The following is a 9075-nucleotide window of genomic DNA, read 5'->3' as shown; positions in this document are numbered from 1 at the left end:
TACATAATTATATATATATAAATATATATAAAATCTCTAATTGTTTTTGTCAACCATCTTCCCACCCCTGCCCAGCAAGCCACTTACCATCAAAGAAGGGATAATTTATTTTATAGTATTTTTAACCAGGGAGAGGTCAGTTTTATTTTACAGTTTTTCTATAGCTTCTTTTAAAGTTAGCCAACATACATTCTAATGGGGTGGGCTTTTACTTATTTTTCTTTTCATATCTATTCTATTGTGACATGTCACTTTTTAAAGCATTTTTGTTTTATGTCAATTTGATCAGTTTTTTCATGGAAGTTTTTAGAAGGAACAACCTGAGCTCCACCAAATTAGCAAGTAGCCACACATTTTTTGCCTGTCTTTTTGAGACAGGGTCTCACTATGCAGTTCAGGCTGGCCTTGAGCTCACTCTGTAGCTCAGGCTGGTCTTGAACTCACAATTCTCCTGCCTCAGCCTCCCAAGTGCTGGGATTATAGGCCTCTGCCTCCACACCTGGTGCCACACATTTTTTTAATAAACTGCTTTCACAACATTTTTTTAGATGTATGTAAGCTCTCCAGTCTTGTCATTATCTCTCTTTTTATCTCTTTAGCATGACAAAACTTTTATTTTACAGAATCCTCTCATATCAAAAGTATATCTCTTCTATTTACAGTCTTGTAATATTTTTATCACTTATTATAAACCTTTTACAACAAATTTGACTGCAGTCATTCAGATTTTAAAGTGTCCTTTTTTTTTAGGATGTTACCTCGGCAATTTGACCAATTGCCAATAGACCTCTAAGTAACCTGGAATTAGTGGTTTTATCTTAAAGCAACAGAAAGCTGAGAAAAGAGCAAGTTAACCCTGTAATTGGAATTTAAGAATTTGTAATGCACAAGAGATGTTTTACATTTTAAATTAAGTATCGACTTAAATTGGAAATCAAAAGTACATTTACTAATTAGCTAAAATTTGTAATTTGATTCCTCCTGTAAACGCTCCTTAGGCCTGACAGGAATCTGGCTGTTTAGCCCCAGCCTGGAGTGGCTCTGCTTTCAGACACCTGCAGGCAGCTCCAGGTTGACAGATGCCAACCAAGAGCTGCTTTGGGACTCCTGAAACGGAGGAAATCTCATGCTCTGTCTTGCTCCTCATTTGCTTTAAAATGAAAAGATGACCCGTTTCAGCCCTCCAATCTTGGGAGGCACATCTGGGCCTAAATCTCTTGGCCTTGTGCCTCCATCCCAGCAAGGGATGCTAAGGTTATTTTTTTTTTAATCTTAGTCCCCATCCAGGCTGGTTGCCATCATCACCCCATTTCACAGGGTGCTCACTTTTCTATCAGCCTGCCTTTGGTGCCCCTGAATATCCTGGCACACTAAAGCTAAGCAGCTTTTTTTATGTCTTTGCCCATTACGGCACAAATGATTTTTTAAATTACTTTTGTTTGTAGACCACTTTCTTCCCCCAGTCTCCAGCTGAGCCCAGGTGATCTCTGACTCATACACTTTATTTTGCTCACAGACACACACCTATACACCTTTTTTTCCACAGTTGTTTTCATCCAAGTGTTGGATTTTTTAAGACCCTCCTGTTGTGGGCCATTTCCACAATTCCAGCACTGTACAAGCTTTTCTCGCTGCAGGCTAGTCCTGCATTCCTTTTGGCACACTTGCTGTGGGCCTATCCTGCAAAATGTTTGAAAGTCACAAGTTGTTTTCAGTGCGGGCCTGTCCTGCACTCCATTTGGAGTTATAGGTTTCATCTGACCCAATCTATGTCAGATTACTAGGTATACTCCTTGGAAGTGATCAGGCTCTCCTTCCATCCTAATGGGATGGGTTTTTGCCATGGGTCTCCCAAATCTTATGGCAGCCCTATAGTGTGCTGTTGTTACAGAATCTTCCTGAATCCCCTCAGGTTCTATTTGTGCTGACAGGTCAGAGGTCTCTGGGCTGGTGGAGGGACTCATATCCTCTCCCAGTGAGCTGAAGTTTCACCTGGAGGCACCACAGGTCTCAGGACTCCTGTAGCTCAGACCCTCTCAGTCCTGTAGGCAAAGGACACAGCAAATCTGTCATCTCCAATTCCTTCATGGTTGCCAGAAATGGTGCAGAATCCAAGAGATCAGAGAGACCAATAGTGAAAAAGGAGGATTTATTTCCAGGATTTTAGATGCACATCAACCCAGCTGAACTCATGTCCAAAGTGCTGGGTATTAGAACAAAGGAAAGGTTCTAGTTTTATACACTAGACTGAGGGGGTTGGTCTTTAGAAACTAGGGAAGGGGAAATGAGGGTACAGAAGCAAGACAAAGCAATTAATAATTTAGGCTTGCAAGAACACAGAGCCTTACGAATCCTATAGAACAAGATGATATAAACTCTGTTTAGAAGACATAGTTGCCAATCTTATCTATACCAGAACAAGAAGCTGTAGTTATAGGGGAGGAGGGGAGAAGTTGAAGGAGATGTTCTTTTAGTCCTACTTCATAGGCATATGACTTTTTGGGGACATTTTAGATATAAATCATAACAAGAACATCTATAGAGGCAGAAAGTAGACTGGTGGGTGTGGGTTGGGATTTTGTTGGCAACGATGACAATGTTCTGAGACTGACTATGGTAAGGTTTGCATAACTGTAAATTTAATAAAAATCATTGAGTTGTGCAGTCATAAAGGATGCATTTATTATGTAAAATATCTTTAAATAAAATTATTTGAAAAATAGTGAGAACATTATCTGTTGTGGTGTCAGACATTAAACATAATATAGAAACCACTCCTTGTGTTTGGTCAGCATTAGTTTTCAAAAGAAATATATTTCCTACATTTTTGCTTTGATAGAAAGGTTTTTTTAAAGTTGATTACTTAAAAAAGTACAAATATAGAATGTTTTTAAAACATGCATTAATGCTAGTAAGAATACTTTCACATTTAACTGAGTCAGTTAAGGAGCTGGGAGGCTCTGAATATTTTCTAGGCTGAAAATTGCTTCTGTTTCACCTAGGGAAAAGAAGTATTGACTAAACAAGTGGATACAAACAATAGGTAATAGGAAGCCTGTCAGTTTACCCTTGTCAGAAAATAAATACAATTTAATATGCCAGTCATAACCATTTCTTCTCGAGAAAAATTTTCCTTCATGGTTAGAATATAGTATACTCCTTTCAGGAATTTGGATGAATATAACTTGTTATGCCTATAAATGTCCTAAATTACATTTTCCAATGGGACATCAATCCTTGGAATTCTTGCTGAAATACATCCACATGCATGACAGGCATGGATATATACATATATTTGGTACCTTTATATTTATACTGGTGCCTCCAAACTTCATTTGTTTTATAGTTATGGGGAACATGGCTGCATTTGTGTTTGTGAGGGAAAGGTGGTCATGGTCTTTTCACCCAGTGTAGAGGTTTTTGAACAGAAGCAAAATTTTGCCAAATGCTTTTGTTTGTGAACAGAATTGTTTGCAAACAGAAGTGTTGGTGAACCATGGTATTGTTATATCCACTTACTGTACATCTGCAACATGAATGCTACTTTTAGTTAACTACTTAGTTTCACAGGAATGATGTAACACCATCTTTATGCATTTAAATGCCAATCTACTTTGAGATTTCAAATTTGAGTTTCTATATAAAGGGCACATTTTCTTCTGCTGCATTTTTCAGAAGTGAAAATGAAAATATAGACTACGCCAACATTTGATAAGTTGATTATTTTACTAAGCTCCCTAAGTACTTCTTTCTCTCTTTAAAGTGAAACATCAACACCTTTGCTTGACAAGATTATTTCCAGCTTGCTTAATGTCTTGAGAACTGGGAATGGAGTATACCTAGGCTATAGAACTGAGAAGCTAGTAAGTCACTTCAAACTTGGCTGATTTCTAAAGGCAGCTTTTACCTATTAAACTGATACATTTTCATCTCACGGAAGGGATTTCTATTGAGATGTATATACCTGGGGAAAAAGGTTTTTTTTTTTAAGTATAGGATTTTGCCATTATTTTTCAAAACAATTGTTCCTGTGTGTTAATGCCTGGATCTCTGCGCCTCATCCCGAGAGTTTTTAACTCAGTGAATCTAGGGTAGGGGTCAAATTTTATATCTCTCTTAAGATCCCAGGGTGCTTTGGAAGCTGCTGGTTTAAAGAACACACTTGGAGAATGAGAAATCCCAGTCCTCTAGTCTATTAGTTTGAAGGGAAGTACAGATCCATGTGCTCCATCTTTGGAAAGGCATAAATACAACAGATCAGAATCCTAACTTATAGGAACCTGGTACGAGTCTTAACAGCCTGCAGTGTTCCATGATTGATTCTTACCACATACCTCTTTGCCTAAGTCACTGCTGAACTTTAAAGTTGGCAGTTAGGGAAGACAGATAGACGTCCAGAGAGATTTAAATTGGCCTGCTCTGGGGATGTAAGAGAGAGCAGTAGGGTGAGGGACACTACTAGGGACAGGAACCTACCTAATGTGGTGACGCCATCATCAGTGTACACAGACCCAAGCAGAAGATTACTATTTTGGATCCTTCATTTGAATCAGGGTCAGTCAGGAAATTCTCTTTTTAATCCTTCATTTGTATGTGGACAGAGCCAGTCAAAAGATGCTGTTCTTGATTTTTTATCTACATAAGGCAAGAAGCCACGTGATCTTTCCCACAGAACAGTTTCGAGATCTTATCTAAGCGAGTGCTTGAGGGTGTCGATAGTCCCAATGTCTCAATTAAACTGAGGAACTCTGAAAACAAAAGACCCCTTCCCCTTAATCTCTGGCCCTATCTGAGCCCTTTCACCAGCCCTTCGCAATGTGCAGGGCATGCCTTCTTTTCCACCCTCAATAAATGCACACTTTCACTGCCTTTTTTCTGCACATTTAACTAATTCTTTGTTCAGGCCATCAAGTATCTGGAACACATCCAGTTCCATTTGTACTAGGAGGCAGAGTAGATGGTAGGAGTTTGGAAACAAACAAAAAATAGAATCATAAGGTCTACTCCGAAGAAGGAACAGGCTTGGGGTGGAGTCAAGGTTTAAGGAATGGCCTTGAGGCTACACAGTAGAAAAGGCATCAAGAATTCCGCAAGCAGGAGATCAGATCCAACACTGCTGGGCTGAAATGGACACCAAGCCAATGCTCTTACTGCCCTGTAGCCTTTCCACCCCTCCCTGGTCACAAGTTCCCCTTGGAGGCTGCGCAGAGGGATCGCGGGACAGACTGCCTCTCTGGTTCCTCTGCTAATTTAGGCCAAAGGAGAAGTGAAAAGTTTCAAATGAACTTAAATATAGACAGCATTTTTGCTGCTTTTTCTTATCTTCCCCTAGGGAAAATTTTGATTCCAGCGAAATTATTTTATTTGGCAGATTAACTTTTGAATATGTCCTTTGATTCCTTTTCCAGTGAGCCTTTTAATAAATGTAGCTGAATTTTCCAGGGTATTTCAACAATGAGCTGCCTCCTTAGCTCCTTTGATTTCTTTTTCCTTTCTATCCATCTCCAAATGTCTTCTGCCTTTACCATGTTTTGTTTCTCACAATCGTTGAGGAAAGGAGGTGTGGAGGCAACTCCTTTCAACCTCTATAGGGGGCTCAGAACTCAAACTTTTTGGCCTGTGACCTGAAAGTTCAAATCTGGCTGTGCAACCCTGTGTAAATAACCTGCCTCCTCACATGTGAAGCGCTGTCAGCTGTGTAGAAGGGGTGAGGTTTCTCGGACAATGACACATAAATGCATGGAACAGCTCCGCAATGAGCCCTGGGCATTGCTAATGACATTCAGCAGCTCTGTCGTGAGGCAATGCTGCACTCCTTTTCCGGTCACTACCCCCCCAAAAAAAGAAGAAACAGTTTTGTCCAAAATCTGTATTCCTTTTCTCCTTCCTTCCATGCTGAAGCTTGAATCCAGTGCTTTCACACTGAGCTACATCCTGAGCCTGTCTTTTTGTTTTGTTTTGTTTTGTTTACTTTTTATTTGGAGACCGGGTCTTGCTAAGCCACTAAGTTGCCCAGGTTGGGTTTGAACATGCAAACTTTTGATCTTCCAGCCTCAGTCTCCCTGAGTGCTAGGAGTACAGGTGTGTGCCACCATGCCGACCTGTACTTGCCACTTCTGATTGCTAGTTCTTTTGTTTTCTGAGCTCCTGTGAATTTAAACCCAGATCAAATGCCTTAGATTGCGCCCTGGAATTCAAACCAAAGCAAAACAAGGTAGGGTGCCAGTAGGCGGCAACTAAAAGTGGTCTCCTCCTGTCAATGGGTAACCAAAAAAGAAACAAATAAAAAGCACACATCTCTAGTTGAAGACATAAGCCCACAAGGAAAGCTAACTTACTTAAAGACTTAAGTAAGAGTCGGAGGCAAAAATAGAAATCATTTCAATTCTGCCCCTTTCCAATCCATCATCCTCCTGGCTTTCCAAAATATAAATGTGATTATATCACTTCCCTCCAAAAATACCTCAAGGACCCACCCCAGGCCCGCTCCACCCACCAGTGTTTCCAACAGTGTTTGTCTTCCTTGGCTTAAGCCTCTAAAACACACCAAGGTCAGAGACCACTTTTCCTTCCAAGGAGAAACAATCATGGGTCACCTTTGTTTTCACACTTGGGGTTTCCTCTCCCTCTGCACCTAAACACACAGGGAAAATGAATGAGTGCCTTGTATCTATTTCCCGTTTACACTGTGTGTGTGTATATGACGCTTGGGACTGAACTCAGGCTGCTCACACTGAGACACATCCCCAGACCTTTTTTATTTTTAATTTTGAGATAGAATCTTGCCAAACAATTAAGTAGCCCAAGCTGGGCTCAAACTTACAATCCTCCCGCCTCAGCTTCCCAGAGTGTTGGGATTACAAATTCGTGCTCTCCCAACTTTCCCACTGGAGCTTTGTGCGCTGGTGAAACTGAATTTTCTAGACACTTAGGGCTCTACTTGGAGGTAGGTTTACAATACAGTAAAGGTAACTTCAAAGACCTGCTAGGAATGTGCCTACAGGGGAAGGAGGGTCTAGATAGGAAAACTATTGGTTAACTCCAGGAGGTAGGGGAGGCCTTCCCGAGAAACTGCACTACAATACGGCCATTAAAAGCACTGGGGGGTTTTCCCAGCAGTAATCTAGAAATTGAGGACAGCACAGATAAAAGCAGAGATGTGGAGCAGAGGAGGGTACCTCACAAGCACACAATGACAGGCAGATAGACTAGCAGGAGGACAGAGTACCACCCAAACAAAGAACACCCAAGAGTGATTGTTTTTTGTTTTTTTGTGTGTGTTTGGGTTTTGTTTTTGTTTTTGTTTTTTTGAGACAGGGTCTCACTGCGTAGTTTAGGCTGGCTTTGAATTCACGTTGTAGCTCAGGTTGGCCTCAAATTCCTGCCTCAGCCTCCTGAAGTGTAACTTGACGGAAGCAGTACTACTAAAATATGGCCAGGTATGGTGTTCTGTACCTGTGTACAGAACCCACTAGGCAGAGGAAGGAGGACCACAAGTTGGACCCGTCTGGGGAATTAGTGAGACCCTGTTCCAAAACAGAAAAATAAAAAGGGCTAGAGATGTTCTCAGCACTCCTTGGGTTCAATTCCCCCGTACCTCAAAAACGTTACAGAACAAAACCCTAAAATATGTCTGTGCATAGCATGGGGACACAAAACAAAATGCCTGCAGTGGGACTGTGACCATAATATTCCTGAGCAATATATCCATGTCACTTTGGCTTCTGCATCATTTGCTTTGAACAGGCAGTCTACTAGCTGGGCTCAGTGGCTCACGACTGTGGTCCCAGCACTCAGGAAGCTGAGGCAGGAAGACTGCCACAAGTACAAGGCTAGCCTGAGCTACGTACTGAGTTCAAGACCAGCCTGAGCTACGTACTGAGTTCAAGACCAGCCTGAACTAGTTAGTGAGACCCTATCTCAAAAAACAAACTAAACAATTGCAGTCTACCTAAACTGGGTTTATCTATATATATAGTGCATATATTTCAAAACACCATGTTGTATAACAAATGTACACAATCTCTGTCAATTAAAATTTATGGCAATAATCTCACTCATATGGCTACCAGGGAAAAAAGCACCACACAGATGTGTTACCTATTCTTTTCTCTGAAGTACTGACCTTCTCATTTTGAGCAGCAAATAGCTATTTCTATTGCTTTGTACTTAAAAACTGCAAGTAATGGTTTCTTTTTGTTTGTCCTCGAAGTGTTAGGGATCAAACCCGGGTCCTTGTCCTTGAGTGTGCTTGGCAGGTCTTTTGCCACTGTGTCACACAGCCAGTTCAGGGTAGCAATGCTATGGATTCATTTCCTTTGTGTGGGTTTCTAATGCAGTACTGAGAACCGAACTCAAGGCTTTCACAGAGCTATACCCTCAGCCCTTGTCTGTTTTTTTATTAGTCCACATCTGCAGTACATAATGATTACAATCCTCTCTCCCTCTAGCCCTCCCTCCCTTCCTTGCTTCCTTCCTTCCCTATACTTGGGAGTGAACCCAGGCCATTTGCCCAAGTGACATCTTCAGATCTTTTTTCATATTTTTGAGTCATGGCCTTTGTTTTTTTTGAGACAGGGTCTGAGTAATTCAGGCTGTCCTTCAATTCACTATGTTGCTCAAGCTGGCCTTGAACTCATGATGATCCTCTTGCTGGGACTACAGGTGTGCATCACCATGCACGAGACACGGCCTTTCAAAGTCACTAAATTGACTGGTCTGGGCTTGAACTTCCGATCCACCTTCCTCTGTCTCGCAGTGTGCCAGTATTAGAGATGTGTGCCACGTTGCCTGGCTTAGCACACTCATTTCGTTTCCTTAGATCTACCAGTAGTGGGATTACAGGATCATGTAATGGTTCTAGTTTTAGTTTTGGGCTTTTAAAAATGTCTCCTCAAGAGTCATCTACCTCAGTAACATCAGTTTTTGTGAGAGAAGTGTCTCTTTGATTCAACAAATGGAAACGCTCTCTCCATGTTACAGAAGCACCCTGGATAGGTCTTCCAGTGAGCTCCGCAAAGGATGCCACAAGGTCCTTTCTAGATTTCTTCCTTGTGCTGATGACATCATCTTCAT

This window comes from Chinchilla lanigera, unplaced genomic scaffold (genome assembly GCF_000276665.1).
Source record: "Chinchilla lanigera isolate Chin_1 unplaced genomic scaffold, ChiLan1.0 scaffold00004, whole genome shotgun sequence".
Lineage (NCBI taxonomy): Eukaryota > Metazoa > Chordata > Mammalia > Rodentia > Chinchillidae > Chinchilla > Chinchilla lanigera.
Note: the sequence above shows the minus strand (reverse complement) of the source record.